Source organism: Triplophysa rosa, linkage group LG8 (genome assembly GCF_024868665.1).
Source record: "Triplophysa rosa linkage group LG8, Trosa_1v2, whole genome shotgun sequence".
Lineage (NCBI taxonomy): Eukaryota > Metazoa > Chordata > Actinopteri > Cypriniformes > Nemacheilidae > Triplophysa > Triplophysa rosa.
The window spans coordinates 3,606,788-3,633,523 of NC_079897.1; the positions used below are offsets into that span (position 1 = coordinate 3,606,788).

General features: G+C 39.1%; 1 protein-coding gene across 10 annotated transcripts in view; it reads right to left on the bottom strand.

Annotated features, from left to right (window-relative positions):
• The window catches only part of syngap1b (synaptic Ras GTPase activating protein 1b), a 105,929-nt gene that overhangs the window by 42,398 nt on the left and 36,795 nt on the right, over positions 1-26,736 (bottom strand). The window contains exon 1 of one of the 10 annotated variants that reach the window (XM_057340351.1): positions 4,994-6,423. The exons of 8 other annotated variants lie outside the window; for them this stretch is intronic. The gene's annotated coding sequence lies outside the window, so the exon portion shown is untranslated. Of the gene's footprint in view, positions 1-4,989; positions 6,424-26,736 lie in introns of those variants that run through there. One more of the 10 variants, XM_057340350.1, reaches the window with a different exon arrangement.

Below are 26,736 nucleotides of genomic sequence, written 5' to 3' on the forward strand. Positions count from 1 at the left end.
GAAAACAAATGGGACAATTGTTAACTTAAGAGTGTGAAGATATCAAATGAATGTAGATTGTAGAGGTTAAATCATTTGAATTTAATGAGAAATCTTCAATAATATTAACTTCACGTCAGACATGACAAATCTGAACTAAGTTCGTGACATTTCTTAAACTCTAACAGAGACGTTTGTGAGGTTTCTGGATCTTTTTCTCAGGAGAAATATCTGAGACACAGACGACTTAAGCAGTTAAGTTTCCATTTGCTCTCCATTTAATCTTACTGATGTCTAACTGAGATATTAAAGAGATGATTTGTCTTTCTTACGGGCACTGCCAGGTAATTTTTTTAACCTTATATGTATAAAAAACACAATGAAATAAAAAGAGAGACAGACACTCGCAAACAATGCCCTTAAACAAAACCGCAGTCATTGGCGGTTGGTTGTAGACAGGACTATTGCTCAAGAACTTAAAGTCATTACAACACCAGCAACAGAAACAAATGAATGGATGCCGTAATGACGGAACGATCTCTCCACTATCACACCATCATTCTGTCCCGCTCTGTGCTGCGATTACCCTCCCATAAATCCGAGTGTAAATACCCGGCATCTCTTCAGCCAATCCCATCCATCTCTCTCGTTCAATCTCTCTCATTCGCTTCATCTCCGAAGCTCACGGCTCAAACGCGCGGCTCTCTCGCCTCGCACCCACGCAAGCCTTTTACATAAATCAAACAGTGTATTTATTCATCCTTCTGCATTTCTATTTTTTACGAGAGCGTTTTCCTCTCACCTCTACCATCCTCTCCTATTCCATTCTCAAGACATTATTCCCTCTCAAGTTTTTCAGTCGCCTTAACATCAAATTTTACAATCCTCCCTCCTGATGCCAAAACAGAAGTGATTTTACATCATTAACATCCAGCAGTCCTTCTAAAGCAATATATCAGTTAAAGCCAACTATATTGTACACAAAAAGCTGCGGGTTTTGTCATACTGATATGAAAAGAGAAGTGCATGCGCAGTTTATAAAACAAATAACAGGTTGGCCATTCCAACAATTTTAGCAATAATGTGTAAATCTTTCAAGACAGACCTGCCATAAACTCTGGGCTTGGAAAATATACTACAGTGCAAGTCATACGTTGGTGTGATTGTAGAATTTCACCGTGTACAGTCCTAAAGACAGATCAGTGCTATATTGTGAATAAACTGCTTTATTGGGAAAAATTAATTTTCACTCATTTTATAATATACAGTAGACGGTTTCAGCGGCAACAACATAAACAGACGTTATGTGGCCCAAACTTAACTTCCGGTAGACCTCTGCAAAGAATCTATAACTGTTCAGTAGTTTTAATGTAATTTAATACAATATACAATAAAATATAAATGTAAGTGAAACATTGCTATACGGCCGATAAAACCGCCTATAGAACGTTGTAGCCTATAAATATAAGATACATAAATATATGTAACCATATTTCCATATTTCTTTGGACCTTACCAAGCCATTCTTTGATGGTCTTACAACCCTGATTTCAAAGAGAACAAACCAAATAACATTTGTACAACATATTAACATATTAGCAAATTATTCAGCGCATACATTCAGGTAATTGCAAATCAATGAACAGAATGAACTCTTGATAGTACAATCATTCATTTATTTTGTGTCTGGGACAAGGGTGTTACATTTCTATAATCACTTTTTTACTTTCATGTTGCTCAAAACCTACACTGTATGTGACTCATTCTTCTGTGGAACACAAAAGAAGATATTTTGAGAAATGTGCTTTTGTGTCCATACAATGAAAGTCAATGGGGTCTAATGTTTTTTGGTTACCAACATTCTTCAAAATATCTTCTTTTGTGTTCTCCAGAAGAAAGAAAGTCATACAGGTCTGCAATGACATGAGAGCTATTTTTGTTTTAATGTTCACTCAATACAAACTCTTACAAACTGCAGGACATAACAGACTGATCCGAGGCCAGAGGTTACCGTGCCTTCTAATTACGCCAAATTGAAAGCCAAAATAAAGCAGACTGGATGGATACATTCATCTATTTCAATTTCTCCCACTGTCCTTTTTGATCCAAATCCAGGCTCTTTATTTGGTTGCCATGGCAACATTTTCTAGTACCTTACATTTGACTAGCACAGAGCCATAATAAAACACTGAAGCGATGGAATATAGATTCACATGCGTGCGAACACGTGTGACATGGAGCACGTGACCGTGAGACCGGCCGTAAAAAGCAGGTCGCGCTTTGAAATGTTTCTCCATTAAGATAAAAACTGGTATGAGTGAAACTGTGTTTCTGTTCTCAAACACGATGGCTAAAATAAGCTGCATCTAAATCTCAAGGATTTTTCTACCACGCAGTAACTATGGACAGATAAAAGCTGTACTGTAATATTCCTCCCAACAGAGGTGTGTTAAAGTATGTGCACAGGTCTGTGTGGGTGAGAGCGTGTGCGTGTGTGTGTGTGTGTGTGCGCGCGCTTTTTATTCTCAATGTAAATCTGATGTCAAGCTGAAAGCTGGAACTGAAGTGTGTGGGTGGAAACAGCTTCGAGCTTCAATCCCTCTGAGAGAGACAGAACAGAAGAGAGAGAGACATCGAGAGAGATGGAGAGCGTGGTGGGGGGCAAACATGATGAAAAGTGAAACAAATGGAAAAAAATAACAATAACTTCTCAACCTGATTGATACGCGTGGGACTGCGGTCGATTTTTATGCCTGAATTAGATTTGTAATGGTGTGTACAGCACTTGCAGATTTTTTTTAAATGAAGGCTTGTTCTTGAGAATTGTTCTTAAAGGGATAGTACACGCAAAAATGAAAATTCCCTCATCGTTTACTCACCCTCTTGTCATTTCAAACCCTTCATGACTTTCTTTCTCCCACAGAACACAAAAGAAGATATTTTGAAGAATGCTGGTAAGCGAACAGCACTGGCCCCCATTCACTTCTATTGTATGGACACAAAATCAATGCAAGTGAATGGGGGCCAGTTAACAACATTCTTCAAAATATCTTCTTCGAAAGAAAGACATTCATTCAGCTTTGAAATGACAAGAGGGTGAGTAAATGATGACAGAATTTGAATTTAGGGGTAAATTATCACTTTCAGTTGTTCCAAACTTGTATTAATTTCTTCGAACACAAAATAAGATATTTTGAAGAATGTGGGAAACCAAACAGTTCTGGTGGGCTATTGACTACCACAGTAGTTTTCTTATGCTACTATGATAGTCAATATTGCACAGAACAGTTCGATTTCAAATGTTTTAACAAATACTTTCTTTTGTGTTCAGCAAAACAATGAATTTATTCAGGTCTGAAACAACTCAAGGGTGAGTACATGATGACAGAATTTTCATTTTGGGGTGAACTGTTCCTTTAAGTGTGCCATTTTTTATTGCACAGAAATATTAAAGAGACGGCTTTTTTAGACATGTAAAGTGCAATTAAAAAAAAAATTCTCTGTCTAAGCCGATGTATATAATACCTCTTAGTGTTCACTGATAAAAGATCTAGAATATCTGCTACTTACATGTTGCTTGTATAGCTAAAAATCTACTTTCAAATGTCCATCAGTGTAAATGGAGAATTTATGTCATTTGCCAGCAGGGGACACTGGAAACCTTTCTTGAACACAGTTTTTATTTCTCTGCTATTTATGGTTGGCACAGAAATTCTAAGTCTCCAACAAAAATATTTGGTGAATAATTGAAAAAAGCAGCACAAGAATGAAAGAGTGATGCCTGCAAAACCTGAAGACATTTTTCCAAAGGACTTCTGTGCAATTCTTTCTGCTATTGTCATCTTCAAAGATGTTGCCCCGCAGCATCGAGTGTTTTTATATCTAGCACTGTCAACAGACGCATCAAGAGACCTAACATCCCAAACACTTTCATACAGATCACAGCCTACTGATTTTTTTACAGATAGTAATTTATCAAACTACTAAAGGTGTAAATTTGATATATAGGCAACGTGACAGAGTAAACAAACTGAAGTGTGTTTCAGGAGGGGAAGCACAAATAGCCTATATAAGGCCTACTATAAAGCATTATAGTGATAGTTCATCCAAAAATGAAAATTCTGTCATCATTTACTCACCCTCTTGTCATTTCAAACCTGTATGACTTTCTCTCTTCTGCAGAACACAAAAGATATTTTGAAAAAAGTTGGTAGCTGAACAATGGCTCCACCCATCCACTTCTATTGTGTGGACACAAAAAACCAATGCAAGTAAATGGGGGCGAATAACAACATTCTTCAAAATGTCTTCTTTTGTATTGTGCAGGTTTGAAATGACATGAGGGTGAGTAAATGATGACAGAATTTTCATTTTTAGCTGAACTATCACTTTAAAACAACAGTATGTGACTTCAATTTTCTTTTTAAATGATCACCATAGAGTCTCGCTGCTTTTTTAAAGTCACAGTATTCCCAAAATTAGGTCGAGCTGTATAAACTGTTCTTTTTTTCCACTTTCTGTCAGCTTAGTGGCTAAATGTTAATGTAATGCCATTATTTGTCCTGTGAATCATAAAAAGAGAATAAACAAAACATTTACACACAGTCCTCTCTGTCCTGACTGCGGACAACAACAGATTGGACAGACCACCCCAGTCCAGCTCCAAAAACACCGGAAAAGTTGCACCCAGTCAACTGAAGTCATATGCCTGCTTTTGGTAAGTATTAGACCCAAATGTGATCCTTATTCACCGAAAATCTTTCTATATGGTCACTACGAACGTTTACGGAAAAGGGCACTGTCAAATTATCCTATTCTATAACCACACACAGGTCTGCAATGACACTAGGGTTGAGTAAATAAAGACAGAAATGGCATTGTTGGGGAACAGACCTGTGGTAACCTTTAAGCAATGTGATAAACTAAATAAAGTGATTTACAGATTAAAATATTTTGAATAATAACATGGCAAAAGTGAAGATGCTGGAGGCGTGTACTGTAGGTTCCTACCTACAGCAGAAACGCAGCTGTAAGGGGCAGCACAATTCCTTATTCCTGATGAATTATTCCTGCCTGGGATCCAGAAGGAATGTCAAGCCACCGATAAAGACAAATCGTCCAAACCGTCCGCCTCCAAGCATGTTCCAGTCTTGGTTTTTAAGTCACTTGCTTCTGTTGAGAATAATTCCTTTCCCACAGTAGATCAATGCCTCCTCTATATGTTAACAGTAAGGTTGGCCACACCTGTGCTTTAAGCATGTTTGCTTGTAGACGTGTGTCGAAATGCACTATGCTCATAAACCCCTTTTAACATTTAATGGTCACTTTCTGAATACGGAATAAATATCAATACAAAAACTTTCTGGTTCTGCCCAAGTATTCTTGTATGCATTACTGCGCATGTAATAATATTCAGAATATCTGTTCAATTTTAACTTGAGTTAACTTAATTATTATATTGTTATGTATTTTACTTTATCTACATTTTTTTACTTCTACGTTGATTAAATGTGCAGTCTAATATGTACTTACAATAATACAAAAAACGTGTTATACGTCAAAAGTCGTTGCGATATTAACCGAAATATGTACAAGAACTAGAATTAAGTGTAAAAGTGTTAGAATAGTTTGTTCTCAAGTGTCTCGTTTTCCCATCTCGTCTCAGTCACTCTCTCCAGCCCTGACAGCGGCTGATCTTCAGCAGAGCGCCTGATGGAGAGCTCCAGGTCCTGGCGGCGCTCACCGGCGCTTTTACGCACGACCCTGAACCGACGAGCCGCTTCCCGTCTGCCTTTACAGCGGTTACCAGCACCAAATCTGCGACGAAACACTATCATGTTTTACTTCAGCAATATTTATAAGCGCCGTTTAGCGGTTTAATTGAGCTAATAATGATTTAAGACTCTATAACGGAACTTTTCAGAGAAAACGGAGCATATCCAAACTATGTCTCTGAACTAAAATACTCAGCTCACACTTCCACAACGTTAAACACAGGATGACGATTGCACAGATATGCGTGTATGCGTAAGTGTGTGTGATGAAAATGGTGATGCGTAAATGCGTAAAAAATCCTCCGAGAGCATAAAGTTCAAGCGGTTAAAGACGCAGCTCGCTGTTCATTATCCCCTTTATCTTATTCTTGCACGAAACTGGTGCATTGACAGCGATCGTCCAAAGCTCCGAACACGACGATTCTCCTTCGCAGAATGCCCGCGAGGTCATTGCATGAGGACTTTGCGTAAAAGCGCTTCCGAAATGACATCGCAAATCGATTGCACGAGAGCTGGAACTCCTTGTCGTAGTCCGGAATATTTCTGCGCGTATCCAGACGTGCATTCAAGACACTGAGCAGTAAGACAACGCATCCTTTCAGACAACTGTCCTATTCTTTACTGCGCTCTCACTCTCCAAGCCGAGAAGAGACGAGGAGGGGGCTGAGCTGGACATGGGGGTGGGGTAGAGATGGGATTTGATGGAGAGAACTTCATGTAAAAGCCTGGGGCAAACTCTCTTTTTCTCTCTCTCTCTCTCTCGCGCACACACACAAGCAATGGTGTGTGGATGTGACGCTTGCAGGCAGCCGGTGAGTGGAAAGGATTCTGTAGAGGCAGGTTATGTGGGAGGAATGTGTGTAATTACACAACTACACAAACTGTAGACAAATGACAGTGTAGATTAAACTCCGAGAGTGCATGTACAGTACAGAGAAACACTGTTACATGTGTGTTATCGTTGCCTGTTATCTTTGAAAGTAATTTCACTGAATGACCAGATTTATTTTTTCCTAATACTGTACATGCTAGGATGTTGTGGGTGGTTGCTAGGATGTTGCTATGCGGTTGCTATGTGTCCTGATTGGTGCATTGCTGTATGTGGTTGCTATAGCATTGCCTGGAGGTTGATAAGGTGTTGCTTATCAAGAGCCCACATGTGTCTATGCAAAACTTTTCATAATAATGCTAGGGTGTTGTGGGTGGTTGCCAGGATGCTGCTATTTGGTTGCTATAGAATTTCCTGGAGATTGATAAGATGTTGCTAGGTGGTTGCTTATTAACTGAACCCAGAGCCCTCCTGTGTCCATGCGAAACTTTTCATAATGATACTAGAGTGTTGTAGGTGGGGTGGTTGCCAGGACGTTGCTATATGGTTGCTGTAGCATTGCCTGGAGGTTGATAAGTTGTTGCTAGGTGGTTGCTTATCAACTGAAGGCAAAAGAGCCCACATGTGTCCATGCAAAACTTTTCATAATGATGCTAGGGTGTTGTGGGTGGGGTGGTTGCCAGGACGTTGCTATGTGGTTGCTATACAGTAACATTGCCTGGAGTTTGATAAGGTGTTGCTAGCTAGTTGGTTGCTTATCAACTAAAAGCCCACAATTGTTTCTGTGTGATATTCTCTTCTCTAGATAAATTAAAGAGATTTGTTCACCAGCTTATTGCCTGCGATGAAAAGTGATAGTACACATTAACCACACAATTTGTTTTAGGAGTACATATAGCATATACATGACCTCAACAGATATGAACTAAAACGCACAAAACTCCCATGTCGACTTCTGACGTCTTTAACATATCACACACACATGGCATTAAAACGAGGCTTAATAAGGGATTTAATCAAGAACGGACATTTTAGACGAAGCGCTCTCTGTGTAAATTATCAGAGTGTTATAAAGACACACGTTTCTATGGCGACCACAAGCCTGAGACTGCGAGTATTCAAGCTAAACCATTGATGAGAGGTCGAGCCGGACACCTGGTGCACACATCACACCTCCTGATGATTGGACACACACCTCAAGAAGACCACGATTGATCCGTACCGCAGGACACTGCTAACGTGTACATCTCATTCAAGAGTTGACCTCACATACATTTAATTAAAAGAGCACCATACATGATCGAAGCCAGTTTCTGAGTTTTTATTAGAACTTAGAAAGCAGTTTCAGGATCTAACGTTCAACAGAAATCCATTGCATTCTTCTGAATTCCTTTTCTCTATCTCTCTCTCTCTCTCTCTCTCTCTCTCTCTCTCTCTCTCTCTCTTTCATTCTTACTCTCTCTCTCTCTTGCAGTCTGTCTGCTCTGTAATTATTTCCATGGTTACCATCAGCGATCTTAGCCTAAGCTCACTGTACAAATGTCTCCTTTCCGTTTTCTTTCAGCTCCCTCAATTTGCCCGACTGTTCGTTAGCATACAATTACTCCCATCTGAGATGCTTCCTTTCTTGAAGAAACAGCCCACAGAAAAGACGACTCGGTTCTCTTTAGTCCCTCTAATGTTTCTGTAAGATTGCAATGAGAATAGTCTTAGAGTCATTCCCACACAAACAAAAAATTAGAACGTAGAGATGAGATCTCTTTAAGGTCTGAATTATTTCTCTTAGACATCAATGAGATTAAATGGAGAACAAATGAAACTTTTCTGCTACCACCTGCTTGTCATATTATTTTGGAGAGATCTCAACAATGTCTCAAACTGAGCTCTGATTTGTCTACAATCAAAAAGTCAATATAATTATCTTAAATAATTAGCCACAGTTTTCCTGTTGCTCGGTGGTTAGAGCATGGTGCTAGTAACACCAAGGTCATGGGTTCGATCCCAGGGGATTGCACATAGTCAGAAACAAAATGTATAGTGTAAATGTAATGTAATTAAAGATCTCAATATGAACTCAAACATTTCTCATCACATTTACCCAAATCCAGATTATTTTACCTATCTTTACACTCATTTTACACCTCCATACTCTTTATGTGTTTTAACAAAAGCCTACTTCTGTTTTTAGTTTTTCTACGCAATTTTAAGAGAAACGTCTTACACTAAGTTGACACTTAAAGGGTCAACAGTGTTTCATGCATTCTGACTTCTTTACAATGTTAAATATTCTGGCTTCTCATGCTTAACATGATCAACTTGTCAAAAAACGAGTTGGGCATATGACGCAGTACTTCTGTGCTCAATACACTCCCCCAAGGTCCGTATACACATTTCGGAAGGTTTTTTTCGAACATGAAATTCTGTTACGTAACAATTTTTCTTAGTCCCTTATTGGGCAATTCTCCCACAAAATCACCCCCACGCGTCAACCAGTGAGAGCGAGAGAAAGAGCACGTCCATCAATGTGCTTTGCAGAAGTTCAGCTGTGTTTGTTTGTTCACTGCATTTGGGTGAGGAATGTTACATAACGCTGGATTTGGAGATCGTTTGAAACTGATAGATGGATCAGTCCCAGCGCCAAAAGATGCCAGACACGAACGTAAGTAAGTGAACCTGAGTCAAATGTCTGTGTTTTGTTGGCAATCGGCGTGTATGTGCATTATGTAAATAACACAAATTTATAGTGAATCAACAGTTATGCAGGGATAATGCGATGATGTATTGTGTGCTCATCCCTTCAGGAGGTCGTCTGTTTTCGGAAATAATCGTACAGCTGTATCTGATCAAACTAAATACTCTTCGAAGATATGAAGTACGCAGTACTACTCTATAGGTACTCAAGATTAATATGAGATTGGCAGAAACTGCGTGTGTTACCTCTGCTTTAAACGCAACAGACTCCATCAAATCTCCTGAGCTATGACCGAGCAACCTCTGAGCAAAAACGGTTTTCTCTGGGTTTGTGCTGTAGCGGTTAATAGCTAACGTTATTATATGGATGAGCAAAGCTCACCAAATATGGTTCACCACCAGATCTTTCAAGATCACATCCATGAAATGAGTTATTTAAAACATCAATTTCAGTCAAGGAATTAGTTTAGCTCAAAGGAAAATACGTATAATAATCGTGATCAAATATACATATTTTACGGTCTCTGATTAGTAATATAAAGCATAACAATACTTGTATGCATTCGTCCAGCGAATGCCTCAATGATATTATATACTTTACATTATCTCATGGCCATAAGTAACGTGACTATACCAAACAGGATTTAGAGCAAAGGTAGCGAATCGAAACACAGTAAAAGGGACCAAGCTTGTGAGCGTGAATACAGAAAACCCATCACAAATGAATATGGTTGTTTATTAAACTCTACTCTACATGGTAAACAAAACAATGACGATCGCATAAAACAAACAAATACATGAAACACAAATGCGCTAGGAAGCGCTGAGAGAGAAAGAGAGAGAGAGAGAGAGAGAGAGAGAGAGAGAGAGAGAGAGGGCATGGCAGCGATTTCTGAACACCAATAAAAATCATCTTTAACAAAGAGGCACAGACTTAACGCAGCTATTCTATAAATAGAAACGGATACTTGCAAGCTCTGTGATATGGAATTGTTCAAAAGGTTTCAGAAAGCAAGTCCTGCCGAAAGTTGTGGGCCTCGTGATCGGCCGCATGGCCTAGCCACGTGGCAGCAGAGTCCATTGTTCCTTCTTCTCCCCAGTGGGGGGTCTCCGAAGAGACGCCACGAAACAATTTTTAGCGCAGAAGAGAAGAGTGGAAGAGACAAGAGAGGGTTTTCAGAGCAGGCTCGATATTTAACCTCATGAGAGCGCATGCCCTCCTGAGTTTGAATCGACCAATCAGAATTGAGCAGGGAAGAGGTTCTTTGTCCACTCAACAGCTAATTTGCATCTTTATGACCTCCTGGCAACTTTACAAAATACTATTCCAAATTATAACATAATGAAAAGAAAGTGTTCTATGGTCACACAATGTATATAAACAAGGAGGAATTGTAAAGACAAACATTTATATATCAAATATGCTAAGGTTTGAAGTGCATCAAGACATGATTCATTCGGCGGTACGAATACAAACAAAGCCTGAATTAACTTGCCTATTTAACAATTACAGATTATTTAAAAATGGCAAGAGCGACAACATATAACCTAGATATTTAGATATATTTATAGAAAAGGACAGTTGAATCGCACAAGTTCCTATTTGTCAGAAAAGTTTCTCTGGTTAGCCTCAGATGTTAAGTTTCCGATTAGACAGAGACTTCTCACCAATGCTTTGAAGCTTAGGAGTCGTAAAATATCCAACAGAAAAACAAAAGGTTATCAACACTCTCAGTGAGAGGTTTTGACTCTGGTCTTTTCATGATCGTATCAAGAAACCAGGAGAAAGGAGAGTGAAAGGGGGTTGATGGCTCTTCTTTCAATGACTCCGACCATTTGGCTTATGCTAAATTCTCTAGAGTGCATAAATAAAACATCAGAAAATAAAAACATCACCTTTAAGACTTTGTAAAGTCTAGAGAGTGTAATGCTAGAATGTGATGCTTATATAAATGGCGGTGATTTTAGGTCATTTCATATGATTTGGACGAATTCTCATTACCAGCAGTGCATTTTAGAGCAGAATTCAACATCACTACAGTTCATGGATAAACGTTCCGCCCCCAGTTTTACCACCTACTGGGATCAACACCAAACAGCAGCCAGGCAAGACTAACACACATCAGCCAAACACACACTTCTGTACACCAGCGCTGTGTGTAAAGTGAACAATCACACTCAGAGGAACACTGGATTACTCAGACGTTGCTCTATCTTGGCTCAGCAGACTTCATGGGCCAAGCTACACAACATTTCGTTTTTGTATCAATTTCCACTTCTTATAAACTTCATCAGGAGAGGTTGATTAGTTAAGATAACTGTCATTCTTAAAGGGATAGTTCACCCCCCCAAAAAAATCTGTCATGAATTACTCACACTCAGATTGTTCCAAACCTCTATACATTTCTCTGTTGGGTTAAATATATTTGGAAAAATGTCAGCAACTGACATATCTGGGTCTATATAGTAGGAAAAAAACATTTTGTATTTTGTTTTGTTCTGTTGAACACAAAATGGGATGTTTTGAGTGATTTAGGAAAAATTCCTTTAACTACCATTTTTTTCCTACTATGCCCCAGAAATCCAATTTTTTTCAGTCTTTGATATGTAGGCAAATCAGGGCAACCTTTGAGACTTTGAGATACCCTCTTAATCTCTAAATGTATTGTACAAGAGACATGTGAGAAAACACGTCTCTCAGTTCTGTCTAAGAGAAACAACTAATACTGATTTTCTTTCCTATGAGTTGTTGAAGTTAGTTAGCTTTTCTGGTTCCTTCGACTGTGAAACTCAAATGTACAGACAGAATTTAACCCCCACACACTGTTCATCATATGGAAACCGCATCAGTATTCATAAATCAAACCACCCTGTCACGGTCGCAACACTAATGTAATCTCTCTCTCTCTGTAAAAGGTGCACTGCACTGGATTATGTAACAAACTCTTTGTTCCCGTTAATCTGACATCATCGTGTTTGCTGCTCATTTTGAATCCAAGCAAACAAGCTATGCAAAATGCCAAAGGGACGATCATACGACTAAACTCTTCATACACATGGCTTTATTATTGCGATTTTGTGCCGCTTCGATTCTCACGCATTCTAGGTCTGGAGTTGAGCACTCTAATGATAGAGAGAAAGAGAAAGAATTGGATGCTTACAGAGACCGAAACGAATTCCTGCACGGGTGTCTGACCTATGAGGAACCAGATCTTGACCTTTCTTAAACCACGAGAAGAGGGCATTATTACTCTTGGCATTTGCACACACTTCTTTGCGTTTATGCCTGTGACTGTCGTTTCAAATCGGTTCATGAGAGACACAGTAATAATGAAGATCTAAAATGTGTTTTCAGTAAAGCTTGCAAATCGTGAAACGTGCTATAAAAATAAAATTAATTGCAAGCAAAACTGAATTAAAGACGACAGGCATTAAAAGGACGTCTTTTAAAGCTCTCATTTACATTTTGCCTGCAGGAAATGACAGAACTGACAACCGACTTGAGACGAGTAGAAGTGACAGGTGTAAAGACGCTGTGTGGTCCAGGCAGGTTATTGATAGTGTGATGTTGATCTAGTGGTCTTTTTAAAGTCAATGGGAAATTCTTTATCATTTTTTATTTCAGAAAACTGTGCAGCAGTGAATTTTGCACAATAAGACTAGGAATGCGTAATAAAAAAATAAATAGGGTCAATTGATTTCACGCTGACCATAACATTTAAAGTCCCTGTGAACCGGAAGTTGCGATCGTTTTTACTTCCGTATTGACACATTTCCAAGTGAAGAGGAATTTCAAAGGAGAGGTGTGGCTTGAGTTTTTCACTGCGAATTGATTGGATGTATAAAAACAGCTGTTGCATTTTGAAATGAAACTGGCAGCAGACTGACAGTTGAAGGGGAGGAGTTAACGGATGCTCCGCCCAAGCCGTCTAATTTACGACATTTGAGATGGATAGTCATTTCAGGGCAGAAGTGCAATTTCAGATTTTAACTGAAGATTATGAGGGTAAATGAATTTAAAGGGGTGCTGCAACGGTGTGTCATGCATTCTGAATTCTTTACAATGTTAAACGTCTTCTCATGCTTAACATGGTCAACTTGTCAAAAAACGAGTTGGGCGTATTACGTAGTATTTCTGTGCTCGATACACTCCCCCAGCGATCGTACAGGTTTCAGAAAGTTTTTTTCGAACATATAAAACCGTTTCATAACAATTTTTCTTAGTCCCTTATTGGACAATTCTCCCGGAAAAGCACGCGGCACACCCACGCGGGAGCAAGGAGAGCAGGAGAAGGAGCATGCGCAGACGTCACTTTCACTTGTGTGCAGGAGAGAGAGAGAGAGAGAGAGAGAGAGAGCGCATACGTTCGCTAAGTTCAGGTGTTTGTTTGTTCACTGCATTTGGGTGATGAATGTTATATAAACGGTGGATATAACGCTGGGTTTGGAGATGGTTTGAAACTGATATATGGAGCCGTCCCAGCGCTAAAAGATGCCAGACATGAACCGCATGCGGTGAGTGAAACTGATGTCTGTGTGTTTTGTTGGCAATGGGTGCGCACGTGCTTTAGTTCAGCCTACCCCCCCCCCACACGCGCCGTATGCTTTCGGAAAAAATCGTACAGCTGTATCTATCTTTTATAAATGTGATCAAACTAAATACTCTTCGAAGATACGAAGTATGCAATACTACTCTATAGGTACTCAAGATTAATATGAGATTGTCAGAAACCGCGTGTGTTAGGGCCGCTTTAAAAAAGAAAATGACCCACATTGATAAGCTATATATAAACGCTGCAATATTTCATGAAAAAATAAGAATTGTAATTTTTAATTTCATTGGGACTTTAAGAATAAAGGTGTCAAGCAGGAAGCAGGGTTTATGTGACAGGCGAGATAAGGCAGGATAAACAGACCAGCGGAAAACTGGCATCGGTGTGAGCAAGAGGAATGATACAGAAATGAGGACGCACTTGAAGCGTGCCCAATGCCACCTGGCTAGGCCCTGCGCCAACACTGTGTAAACTGGCAGTGCCATACATATGCATGTGTGCATACGTACATGCATACATATTGTCTTGACACTCCGTTTTTCCATACCAAAAAGCACAAAACAAAACGAGCGCAAAAATGCAAATACCGCAACCGATTGAATAAACACACGCGTGCATGCACGGCTGCTGTCACCCGCATCCACAGACATTAATCTGTTTTGGCATGGCGCTCGACACCCGCAGTGGAGTTGTGAGAGCGATTCTCGTGCAGCCGTTTGCACAGTGATTCTGAAGAAAGCAGAAATCTGCTGTACCCCGACAGCCCCTCAACATTCCCCCCGAAAGGATGTGCACCAGCAGGGCCGCAGTGCTGCGAGCACATCATCATTTACAGCAGTAATGGCTGTAGTCTACATTGATGGAGAAAAGCAGCTGGAGAGACTATAGGCTTCATTGGAATACTACGCACTCGTGTACGGCGCCGACTTGCTATCTACTATCTACCTACAGAATTTCTACCTACAGTACACTCTTCAAAATAAAGGTGCTTCACAATGCCATAGAAGAAGCTTTTTTGTATAAATGGTTGGTTCCATAAAGAACCTTTAACAATTTGCGTAAAACGGTTGTTCAGTTCATAAAAAGGTAAGAAAGAGAGAAAAGAACCTTTGACTGAATGTTTCTTTGTGGAACCAAAAATGGTTCTTTATGGCATCGCTGTGAAGAACCTTTTAAACACCTTTATTTTTAAGGGTGTACAGATTGAAACTAAACAGAAAACTCAATCTGTGTATAGACCACTTCGGAAAACGTAAACGATGCTGATCCAACGCTGGTCCAAAAGTTTCAACGCTGTTTCAGTTTTTAACACTGCACAAATGTTTGAACAAAACGCAACAAACAGAACATTTATAACTGAATCAAAAACGCTAAACAATTATCTTTCTGGGAGATTTACAAATAAATTAAATAAAAATGAAACCGGAAGTGCTTCTGGAGCAGTGTTTACATCTTGTGAAATGGTCTATAAATATTACCAAAAAAAGGATCACGATTACAATGTTTCTATAGCTCAACTGGTAGATCTTTGTGTTAAAGTGATGGTTCACCCAAAAATGAAAAAGTTGTCATTATTTACTCACCCTTCAAATCATTTCAAACCTTTATGACTTTCTTTCTTCTGCAGAACACAAAAGAAGATAATTTGAAGAAAGTTGGTAACCGAACAGCACTGGCACCTATTCACTTCTATTGTACACAAAACCAAAGTAAGTGAATGGGGGCCAGTTAACAACATTCTTCAAAATATCTTCTTTTGAGCTTTGCGGGAAAAAAAAGAAGGTCATACAGGTTTTAAATGACGAGAGGTAATGATGACAGAATTTTTTTGGGTACTCTATCACTTTAACAATGCAAAGGTTGTGCGTTCGATTTCTAGGAAAGACACACACTGATAAAATGTATGACTTGAATGCACTGTAAGTCGTTTTGGAGAAAAGCATCTACTAATGTGCAAATGAAAATGTTAAACGAGAAAAATATATCAATGGATGAGTAAAAATCAACCGAAAGAAATATAAATTATGTCAAAAGTAAATTTTGTGGGTCAAGTAAATTAACTCCAAAAGAATATACAAATGAAAAAGATGAATGTAATATTTAACCACTCAACCCTGTAATATCGGCATTTGTGTTCTGTGTGATAATGGAGCAGTTGCTCAAATAACACTTAATGAGCCAATTAGTGCCTTTATCAGACCTTACAACTAGAATGAAGATGTTTTTTTTTTTCATTTTTACGCTATTCAACTATACCTACAAGATCATTTTGTTATTTGAAATAGCACAACTCAGATATTCTGCAATATGTCCTGCAAATGAAAAAAATCATACGGGGTTTGGAACATGAAAGTGAATGAATGAAGAATTTATGGGAGAACTTTTGTTTAAAACAACTGACTAATGTTTCAAATCAAAACTTCCCAAGACCAAATAATCTGAGCTATGCTTCCCACATTCATTTACTGTATGCTCTGTATGCCAACAACATCTCATTTGCGTCTGTTTTATTTCTCCTAAGTAATTTTTGAAGAAACATGAGGATGACACAAAACAGAGTCTCAAAGCTTTGAACCAGCAACCTTTGAGCAATAAATCTTTCATCTGGGCAAGCTTATCAGTTCCTAGAAATACACACCATACTGATAAAATGTATACTGATAAAATATACACCTGCACTGTCACTTTGGATAAAAGCATCTACCAAACACATATGAAAGTGTTGTCATTCATCTCTATTGACTTTCAACACAATGGCTTCTGGGCTCAAGGAAGGAGAGGAAATATTGCTTTGTTTCAGCCTCGGCATATTGTTTTCTAATTGAAAGACAGATGCTTGCAAGGGTGGCAATAAAACAACAATAACAACAGTGGAAGAGCAGTCAGTGGATGAATGTTATTGCATTAAAAGAATGAAATCTAACCAATTAAAACGTACAAAACTACAAAAAGAAAAAATCTTTATATACATTATATTTGATTTGTCTTTTATCCTCTATAGAAGTTTTAGCCAAATGCTGTCAAGATTATACTATGTGTAGAAACTGTCGAAATCATAACGTACGAATCAAAGAGCAAAATGTTTCTCTGTTTCTAGGTTTTATAAAAGACCACCTGCGGAGTACATCAGCATTATATACTTCAAAAACAAGGGCTCATTTTCAAAATCTAGTCACTTACCTATGTGGGTAGCATTTTAAGGCACAATGGATGCTTTGCTTGTCAGCACACCAACACCAAACCAAAGTCTCACCCAAAAATGAAAATGTTTTCGTCCTTTACTCATCCTCATGTCCAAACCTGTATGACTTTCATTCTTCAGCAAAACACAAAAGAAGATATTTTGAAGAATGTTGGTAACCAAACAACACTGACCCTCATTGACTTCCATTGTATGGACACAAAACCACTGAGACATTTCTCAAAATATCGTCTTTTGTGTTCCACAGAAAAAAAGGGTCAGATATAGGTTTCGAATCATACGGAGGCAAATAAATGATGAGAGGATTCTTATTTTTTGGGTGAAGTGTTCCTTTAAGGTGAGGCATTTCACTTTCACTTGTTGCTATATTTCTTTCATAAATTTTCTATGAGCGTTACCCTGTTTCTGACCAAATTAAACGGACTACTATTTCTATGATCCTCAAAGTTGCTAGTTGAAGCATTACAAATCGGTCACTTCCATTTCAATTACAGTAGGATGTTGCCTTAATAGGCAGCTGCTGTAGGCAGTAGACAGTAGGTTGTGTAGGCAGCAAGGCCACTTACTAGGTTCTTGAACAGAGCCATGACTTAAACTAATGCTTTTTAAGAAAAGCTAAAAATAAATTTGCTATCAAAGTGTGTAAGTGCGGTGGGATTACATGAAATGTTGTAACCGCTCGTAAAAAAACATCTAAAGTGTTTTTAGACTTTTTAGACTAGTGTACATTCTTACCCTTTCAATACTTACATAGACAGCTCCTAAGGCACCATCCTAACAGAGGTGCATAATCATGATTTGGAAAAGCTCAGCATTGACAGACACTTTCTTGTATTTGCCCTTAAATAACCTTGCACTTTAAAAAAAGGTCAAAATGTTTTGTATTATACAATAATAATATTAAATATTATACAAACCTTGACATGCAGTCATGAGGGTCTACAGGGGTCCTCTCTGTGTTACAATTCCCTGTTACGGATTTTTGTCACATGACAACAAAATGACACCTTGGCAACATTCCTGCATCTTGGTTACATCACATTGACTTGGATTTGGCAGCCAAGTGTTTCGAATATAAATAATATTAATAAAAGATGACCAAACCATTTTAAAGAAAGTGAACGTCACATTCTAAAAGACAGGCATGTGTCTTCACAATTATTTTTAAATATCACTCATTAGCTATGCTTATAATAACCACCATTATTTACCCCCACCATGGTGTCCGATCACAATGCTCATCTACAAACCTTACAATGCTTTACCATCACCATACCAAAGTGTGATCATTTCTAGAAAACATTACCTGTCAGGACGGTTATAATTCCTCATGGTGATCCTAACACGCGACATTTTGACCCCCGGACATGCTGGCACCATAACACGCCTGCTGCACATACACATGACCGAACACATGAGGCAATAGCATCCGAGCAAAGCAGTAAAAACAACACAATTGGAAATGAATTGCGTGGCCTTGCGTGACCTCTGCCTCGGAGGGATCATTTCAGCTCGTATAATCAATTTATTGTGCCTTTGAAATCTTTCAAAACTGTGTTTATAGCAGAATTTGTGCGTAAAGGAGAAGCAGGCATACGGAACCACATTTATTTTTAAAATGGACACCGTTCAATGGGTTGAATATGAACAAGGGAAACCGTGCAAAGAGGAGGTCCGGTGTTCTCGTGGTGCCAGGGAAATGAACGTCAGGACGTGCAAAAGGGCATTAGATCCAGATTCACCTGTGTCTCTCCAGCTTCAGACGGCACACCCTTGGACTGCCCACAGAACGTGCGACGCATATTATAACATGATTTGATAGGACACGCTGGGAAAGTTGTGTTCACAAATTATACCAAGCTGCTATAATGAGCTTTGCCAAGAAGTCGCTTGGGTTTTACAGGTTCACTATATATCTTCAGAATCAGAAGAATCAGAATCAGAAGAGCTTTATTGCCAAGTGTGCTTGCACACACAAGGAATTTTCTTTGGTGTTGGAAGCTTCTAGTACAGACATTTAACACAATGACAATACAATATAATACGATTTACAGTCTAAAAGATTCTAAATTGTGCATATATAAAATAAAGACTATTTTACAGAAAATGGGGGATAATAACATATAAGAGACATTGTACCGGGTAGTATATAGTAGAATAAACATATTAACAGATTGTATGTACACTTGTGCAAATGGATAATTTAGTAAGTAGAGGTAGTGTTATATACATGTATACATAAGATGTAGATATAATAAGGCACAGTAGTGCACACTATAGGAGTAGTGGAAGTGGAATATTGCTCTTAAGGAGCAGTTATCTGTTTAGGAGGGAGATTGCCTGGGGGAAGAAGCTGCTTCTGTGTCTGGAAGTCCTGGTGTTTGGTGCTCTAAAGCGCCGGCCAGAGGGCAGCAGATCAAAGAGTTTGTGTGCTGGGTGTGTGGAGTCAATGATGATTTTTCTTGCCCTGTTTTTCACTCTGGAATCGTACAGGTCCTGAAGTGTGGGCAGAGGAGCACCAATAATTTTCTCAGCACTACGAACTGTCCGTTGTAGTCTTCGTAGGTCTGATTTGGTGGCCGAGCCATACCAAACAGTAATTGAAGTGCACAGAACAGATTCGATGACCACTGAGTAGAACTGGGTCAGTAGCTCCTGTGGTAGGTTGAACTTCCTCAATTGACGGAGGAAGTATAACCTCTGCTGGGCCTTCTTTACAATGGAGTCTATGTGGGACTCCCACTTCAGGTCCTGAGAGATGGTGGAGCCCAGGAACCTGAATGACTCCACAGTATCCACAGTGCTGTCCAGGATGGTGAGGGGAGGAAGTGATGGAGGGTTCCTTCTGAAATCCACTATCATCTCCACTGTCTTGAATGCATTCAGCTCTAGGTTGTTTTGACTACACCAGGCAGCCAGCTGAGCAACCTCCTTTCTGTAGGCAGATTCATCACCGTCTTGAATAAGGCCAATGACTGTGGTGTCATCTGCAAACTTCAGGAGTTTGACAGAAGGGTCTGTAGAGGTGCATTCGTTTGTGTAGAGTGAATATAGCAGTGGAGAAAGAACACATCCTTGAGGAGCTCCGGTGCTGATGGTACATGTGCTGGATTTAAATTTTCCCAACCTCACTAGCTGCTGCCTGTTCGACAGGAAGTTAATAATCCACTGACAGGTAGAGGTTGGCACAGAGAGCTGGGTAAGCTTGGGCAGGAGGAGGTCTGGGATTATGGTGTTGAAGGCCGAGCTGAAGTCTACAAACAGGATCCTGACGTAAGTCCCTGGTCTGTCTAGGTGTTGTAGGATGTAATGCAGTCCCATGTTTACTGCATCGTCCACAGACCTGTTTGCTCGGTAAGCAAACTGGAGGGGATCAAGAAGTGGTCTGGTGATGTCCTTCAGGTGGGCCAGTACAAGTCTCTCAAATGACTTCATGACCACAGATGTTAAAGCAACAGGCCTGTAGTCATTAAGTCCAGATATTTTGGGTTTCTTCTGTACAGGGATGATGGTGGAGCGTTTGAAGCATGAAGGGACTTCACACTGCTCCAAAGATCTGTTAAAAATATTAGTGAAGATGGGCGACAGCTGCTCCGCACAGACTTTCAGGCAGGAGGGTGAGACATTGTCTGGGCCTGGTGCTTTTCTGATCTTTTGTTTGCGGAAAAGCTGGCAAACATCCTCTTCGCAGATCTTAAGTGCAGGTTGAATGTCAAGAGGAGGTGTTAATGGTATAGCAGAGATAGGGTCAGGGCGGGTGTGAAGGGTGAGACTCTGCATTTCAAAACGACAATAGAAGTCGTTCAGGTCGTCAGCCAGTCGTTGATTACCCATAGACTGAGGGGATGATGGCTTGTAGTTGGTAATGTCTTTCAGGCCTTTCCACACTGATGCAGGGTCGTTGGCTGAAAACTGGTTCTTCAGCTTTTCAGAGTAGCTTCTCTTAGCTGCTCTTATCTCCTTTGTCAGTGTGTTTTTGGCCTGATTATACAAGACTTTGTCCCCACTTCTGTAAGCATCTTCTTTGGCCTGACGAAGCTGTCTCAGTTTCATTGTAAACCATGGTTTGTCATTGTTGTATGTTAAGCGAGTCCTGGTGGGAATACACATGTCCTCACAGAAGCTGATGTAGGATGTCACTGTGTCAGTTAACTCATCCAGATCAGTGGCTGCAGCTTCAAAGACACTCCAATCCGTGCAGTCGAAACAGGCTTGTAAGGCCCGCTCTGTTTCGCTGCTCCATCTCTTTGCTGTTCTTGCTACAGGCTTGGCAGATTTAAGCTTCTGTCTGTAGGTCGGAAGAAGATGAACCAGGCAATGATCAGAGAGACCCAGAGCTGCTCTGGGAACAGAGTGGTATGCATCCCGTATTGTGGTGTAACAGTGATCCAGAATGTTGCTGTCTCTGGTGGGGCATGTGATATGCTGCCTGTATTTTGGCAGCTCACGGGAGAGGTTTGCTCTGTTAAAGTCCCCAATAATAATAATAAGAGAATCCGGGTGTTGCTGCTCCGTGTCAGTGATGTAATCCGCCAGCTGTTGCAGCGCCGCGCTCGCACAAGCATGTGGAGGAATGTAAACATTCACGAGAATAAATGAGGAAAACTCGCGTGGCGAATAAAAAGGTTTGCAGTTGATAGAGAACGCTTCTAAGTACGAAAAGCACATCTTCTTCAGTGTTGTTATATCTCTGCACCAACCTTCGTTTATATAAAAACATAATCCACCACCACGTGTCTTCCCTGTTGACTCGGCAATGCGATCCGCTCTGAACAGCTGAAAACCCGGCAGATGTAACGCGCTGTCCGGTATGGTGTCATTGAGCCATGTTTCTGTGAAACACAGCGCAGCGGAGTTGGAAAAATCTTTGTTTGTCCTGGTGAGTAAGAGTATTTCGTCCGTTTTGTTGGTAAGGGAGCGGACATTCGCCAGGTGTATACTCGGCAGCGGGGTCCTAAATCCGCGTCGTCGGAGTCTGACGAGCGCACCCGCTCGCTTTCCCCGCTTGCGTCTTTTAGAGCGTTTGTACAGAGCTGCCGCTCCTCCGAGTAAAATGTCCAGTAAGACGTCTGAATTTTCAAAATTAGGGAAAAGAGTGATAGAAGGGCATTGCTTAATGTTAAGCAATTCGTCCCTGGTAAAAGTGATTAAAGAAGAGTAGCTTAAAACAGGAAAAACGAACAAAAAAGACATAAGTACTAGAGCACTCCAAACACTCTTTGCACTCCAAGCACTCTTTGAAAGCTGTTCAAGAGTTTTATTTGAGACGGTTAGTAGGGAATTACAAAGTGCAACTGTATATTCTGCTTTGTTTGCAGAGCTTAGTTTGCAAAACAGATGGCACTCATTAGTTTCACACAAACAGCGAATCTGACCACAAAGTTTGCCCACATTTTCCACTTATATGCTGGTGTAACCTGATTTCAGGTTTACCCAACCCAAAATCCCACATACTGTCAAAAAACTTGCGGTTGGTCGTTTAACATATCACTTCCATCCACCTTTTTGTCTAAGTGGGTTGCTTTCAGCCAATCTACAACGTGCACAAGACGTTCCCACAATGCACTGTAAAAGATACAACATGATTTTTCTGGAGGACAAGCTGCCCATGTTCTGAATCAATAATTGATGTATTGTTACACGTGTTTGAAGAACAGAAAGAGCAACAGACAAAACTATAATCTCGCCTTTGGCTCCTTGCAACAAAGACATTTCCATTGAAGACAATATTGAAAAATAAAACGCTTTTCTGGGAAGACGAAGAGAGAGAGACAATAACCCAGAGAATTTGTACAAATGTAAGTGTAGACATTTCTGACAAGAAATTGCAAATGTGGCAATCCTTAAACTAAAGCCAGGACTCGCAAAAATTCACATCAGCACTTGTAAGATTATGGCCGTGAGCTCATCATAAAGAAACGGGGGCAATCTGATAAGAAAATAAGCACAGGGTGAACTTGTTATGATGTCGCTCTTATAAAAAACAACCCAACAAAGACTATTTAATATCAAAGCTGCATAACTTTTTTCATTCAAAATAAACAAAGTTATTAACGTGATGGTTCACCCCCCAAAAATTATTTACTCACCCTTTTGTCATTACTGAGTTTCTTTCTTCCGCAGAACACAAAAGGAGATATTTTGAAGAACTGGCCCCCTTGCATTGGTTTCTTGTCCATACAATAGAAGTGAATAGGGGCCAGTGCTGTTCGCTTACCAACTCTCTTCAAAATATCTTCTTTTGTTTTCTGCGGAAGGTCGAAAGTCATAAAGGTTTGAAATGACAATGGGGGAGTAAATGATGGCAGAATTTGAACACTTTAAGCAAGTACATAAAAAGTCTTAAAAACGCTTACCTTGCCCCAATTCAAGCAGTAAGATTGAATGTTTTATAAGTTGAGTTGTCAGGCACAATTTCACTGGAAATGTCAGTTTGACGTCATTTTAATGATAAGATGTCTACATATAGAGGATAAAGTTACAGAATGCAGCTTTAAGTACTAAACACATTTACACGGTAAAGACAAAAATAATGTAATAATGTAAGAGAATAATGTAATAAAATGATGTAAATTCTGCTATTATTTTCATTAAACTGGCACATCACTATCCTTTATGGAACCTGTTAGACACAGTCACGTTAACCATCATTGTACGGACAAAATCCGTAAAAAAAGATCGTTCTAAAAGTGCTATTTGTGGTCCACAAAAAAATTACAGCATAAAGGGTTAAAACAACAAGACGGTGAGTAAACTTTCAAACAATTTTCGTATCGGTTGAAACTATTCCTTTAAGAGCTTTTTCCTCTAATTTGCTCGGATAAAGACATCTGCATAATACACGAACTAATGCCTCGCCTCAAAATCTTTGCCCAGTCACACACTGTTAGTTAGCTGAGAGCAATATGCTCTGCCATCCCAAAGAAAGGGAATCTTATTCATTAATGTGACACATTTTCTCACATGACTATACATCTTGCCATATCAAAATTATTTAGCCCTAAACTATTCTCTTAATAACAGACGGTGCTGGATATTTTCAAGTTAGATTTTTGTTTCTTATTATATGTGCTATGACAGTTAATCAGCTGGAAATATTAACAGTATTAAGTAGTAAAGGAATAGCTCAACCAAACAAAGATATTTATTCACCCATTTTAACCCACAATTTTTTTCTCATAAGTGAAAAAAAGATAATAAAGCAGCCGTTTGTTTCTTAAAAAAAACCCACCAGTGAACTGCAAACATATGTCACATGTTAAATGAGCATGCCTATAAATCTTAAGAAGTCACATAATGCTTTTTGTATGGAACGGGCATTTACGTTCATTTTCTATACGTTTTTCTGTCATTTTCAGTCACTTCTATTTAAACTTGCGGTGTCACAGATGCCCGAATGAATTGTGCCATTGTATATTTATATAAACTAAAAACACAGCACAACATTTCAGCAAAAAAATTGTGATGCAGTTAAACACATTTTTACTTAAAGATTTAATGGCACAAATTCTCCTACAATGAAAAGCGTGTTACAGTTACAATTGCATCTCCAGAAATAATGGAGATGATTTGTTTGCAAATGCAGATTGCAATTAACTGCCAAAATGAAACTAAAGCTTTAAGAGCTTGTTTATTGCTTAGTCCTCAATTAATTCCGACGCCCAAGGCAAAACAAAAAATAAACAGACTCTGAGAATAAGAATGTTACATTCACAGAAAAACTCAAAAGCTCAAAAGTGTCAAAGCTAGGAGAGGATCTTCAGGGAAAGTAATAATATATATTATACAATATTATATAAACATAATATACATAATATACAATAATATAAGTAATGAAAAGTGCGACTGATTACATGCAGATTTGGATGATTTAAACATTAGGTGGTATGATGGCATATAAAATTGTCATGGCTCTGCTTCCTTAGTCATGTTTTTCTTGGTCCTGTAGCAGAGCCATGACAAAGTCTTTGGTTATGTGTGGAGAGAAACATATTATTGTCCGTTTGACAATAATATACGTTCTCTCCAGTGTCTTGTCATTGGCCCATCCCTCTTGTTTCCTCGTTATCTTTCCCTGAGTGTTTAATGTCACACACCTGCCCCATGTCGTTATCCCTCGTTTGTGTTTCCTATAAATACCCTCTTGTTTCTTTGTCTTGTGCTCGTGCAATGTATGTGTTTGGTGCCTGTACTGTGTGTTCCTGTACCGTGGTCGTGCTCTTGTCCGAGATCCTGTTCCTTGCCTGTTTGTCATCTGTGAGTTTGGTGTCCTGCCTTATTTTTCTCCTCCGTGTTTTTAATACGTTGTGTATGCGTTGTGTCTGTGGTGTTACCCTGGTTCCTGGTCTCTGCCTTGTCCTTGATGTGTGAGTTTTGTGTGTTTACCCTGTCGTGTTTTTGTGAGACGTTTGGTCGAGTTTTTGAGTTAGGTTTTTGCTTCTTTTTGGTTTTACGTTTTGCCCCCACGTGGGAAGTCTTTTGTTTTGTGTATATATCTATTTCTTAGTTTCGTTTTTTCCCCCATCGAGGGTGTTTAGTTTGTTTTTGTAAAGAAATAAATATATCTTGTTTAACCCCTTCACTGCCTGCCTGCGCTTGGGTTCTTCTGCCAATCCCTGACATAAAATGTAACGGAAACATATTGTGCTATTTCGGCATGGTACTGTGAATAAGTGGGTGTGGCAAACTATTATGTGATGCATATTGATAAATAAAACAAAAATAAAGTTTTGGTCGTACCTCTAGCAGATTGCGATACTATTGCATAAGATACTATTGCATACATCATTCTGGCCAATTTCCAACACTGTAAAAAATTTCACCGTTTCAACTTTAAAACTTTATTTGATAAGCTGCCCTAAATTTTTAAGTTAAATCAAATTGGCTTTACAAGTTTTAAAGTCCCCGTGAACTGGAAGTTGCAATTGTTTTTACTTTTGTATTCTGACGTGTTTCCAAGTTAAATGGAATTTTGAATGAGAAAAAATTGTGGGCGTGGCAATTTTCACTGCGATTTGATTGGATGTATTGGATGAACTGCCATTGCATTTTGAAATGGAACTGGCAGCAAACAGTTGAAGGGGAGGAGTTAACGGATGCTCTGCCAGCAAGCTTAATTGAAGATTATGAGGGCACATACCTTTTAAAAAGAGAATGACCAGCACTGATAAACGCTGCGATATTTTATGAAAAAATAGGAATTGTCATTTTTAATTTCACTAGAAATTATATTATACGGACTTTAATAATCGAGTTTTCATAGAACTTAAAAAATCAAGTTTAACTAATTTTAAATTAATTTTAAAAGTTGAAGTGATGGTGAAAGGAATTGAGACACGCGCACACACACACACACACACGCACGTATGTATGTATGATGTGTATATATATTTATATATGTATGTATATATACACACACACATATATATTTATATATACTGTATATATATATATATATATTGTAACACAAAATAACACAAAATAAATATTTATAATTAGAGAATTATATATATTTTTTATTAAAAGATCAAAATCGAAGTCATTATGTTGCCTTGAATACCTTCCCATAAAAGCATCTTCCAATGCAGACATTAGACAGTCAGGGGGCTTATCATGGCTTGAAACAGAACAAAGTTCAACCTGATAATGCAATCTAAGTGAGAAACACACTGGGAAAAGCCACTTCAAAATAGGTCACCGTGTCACGGA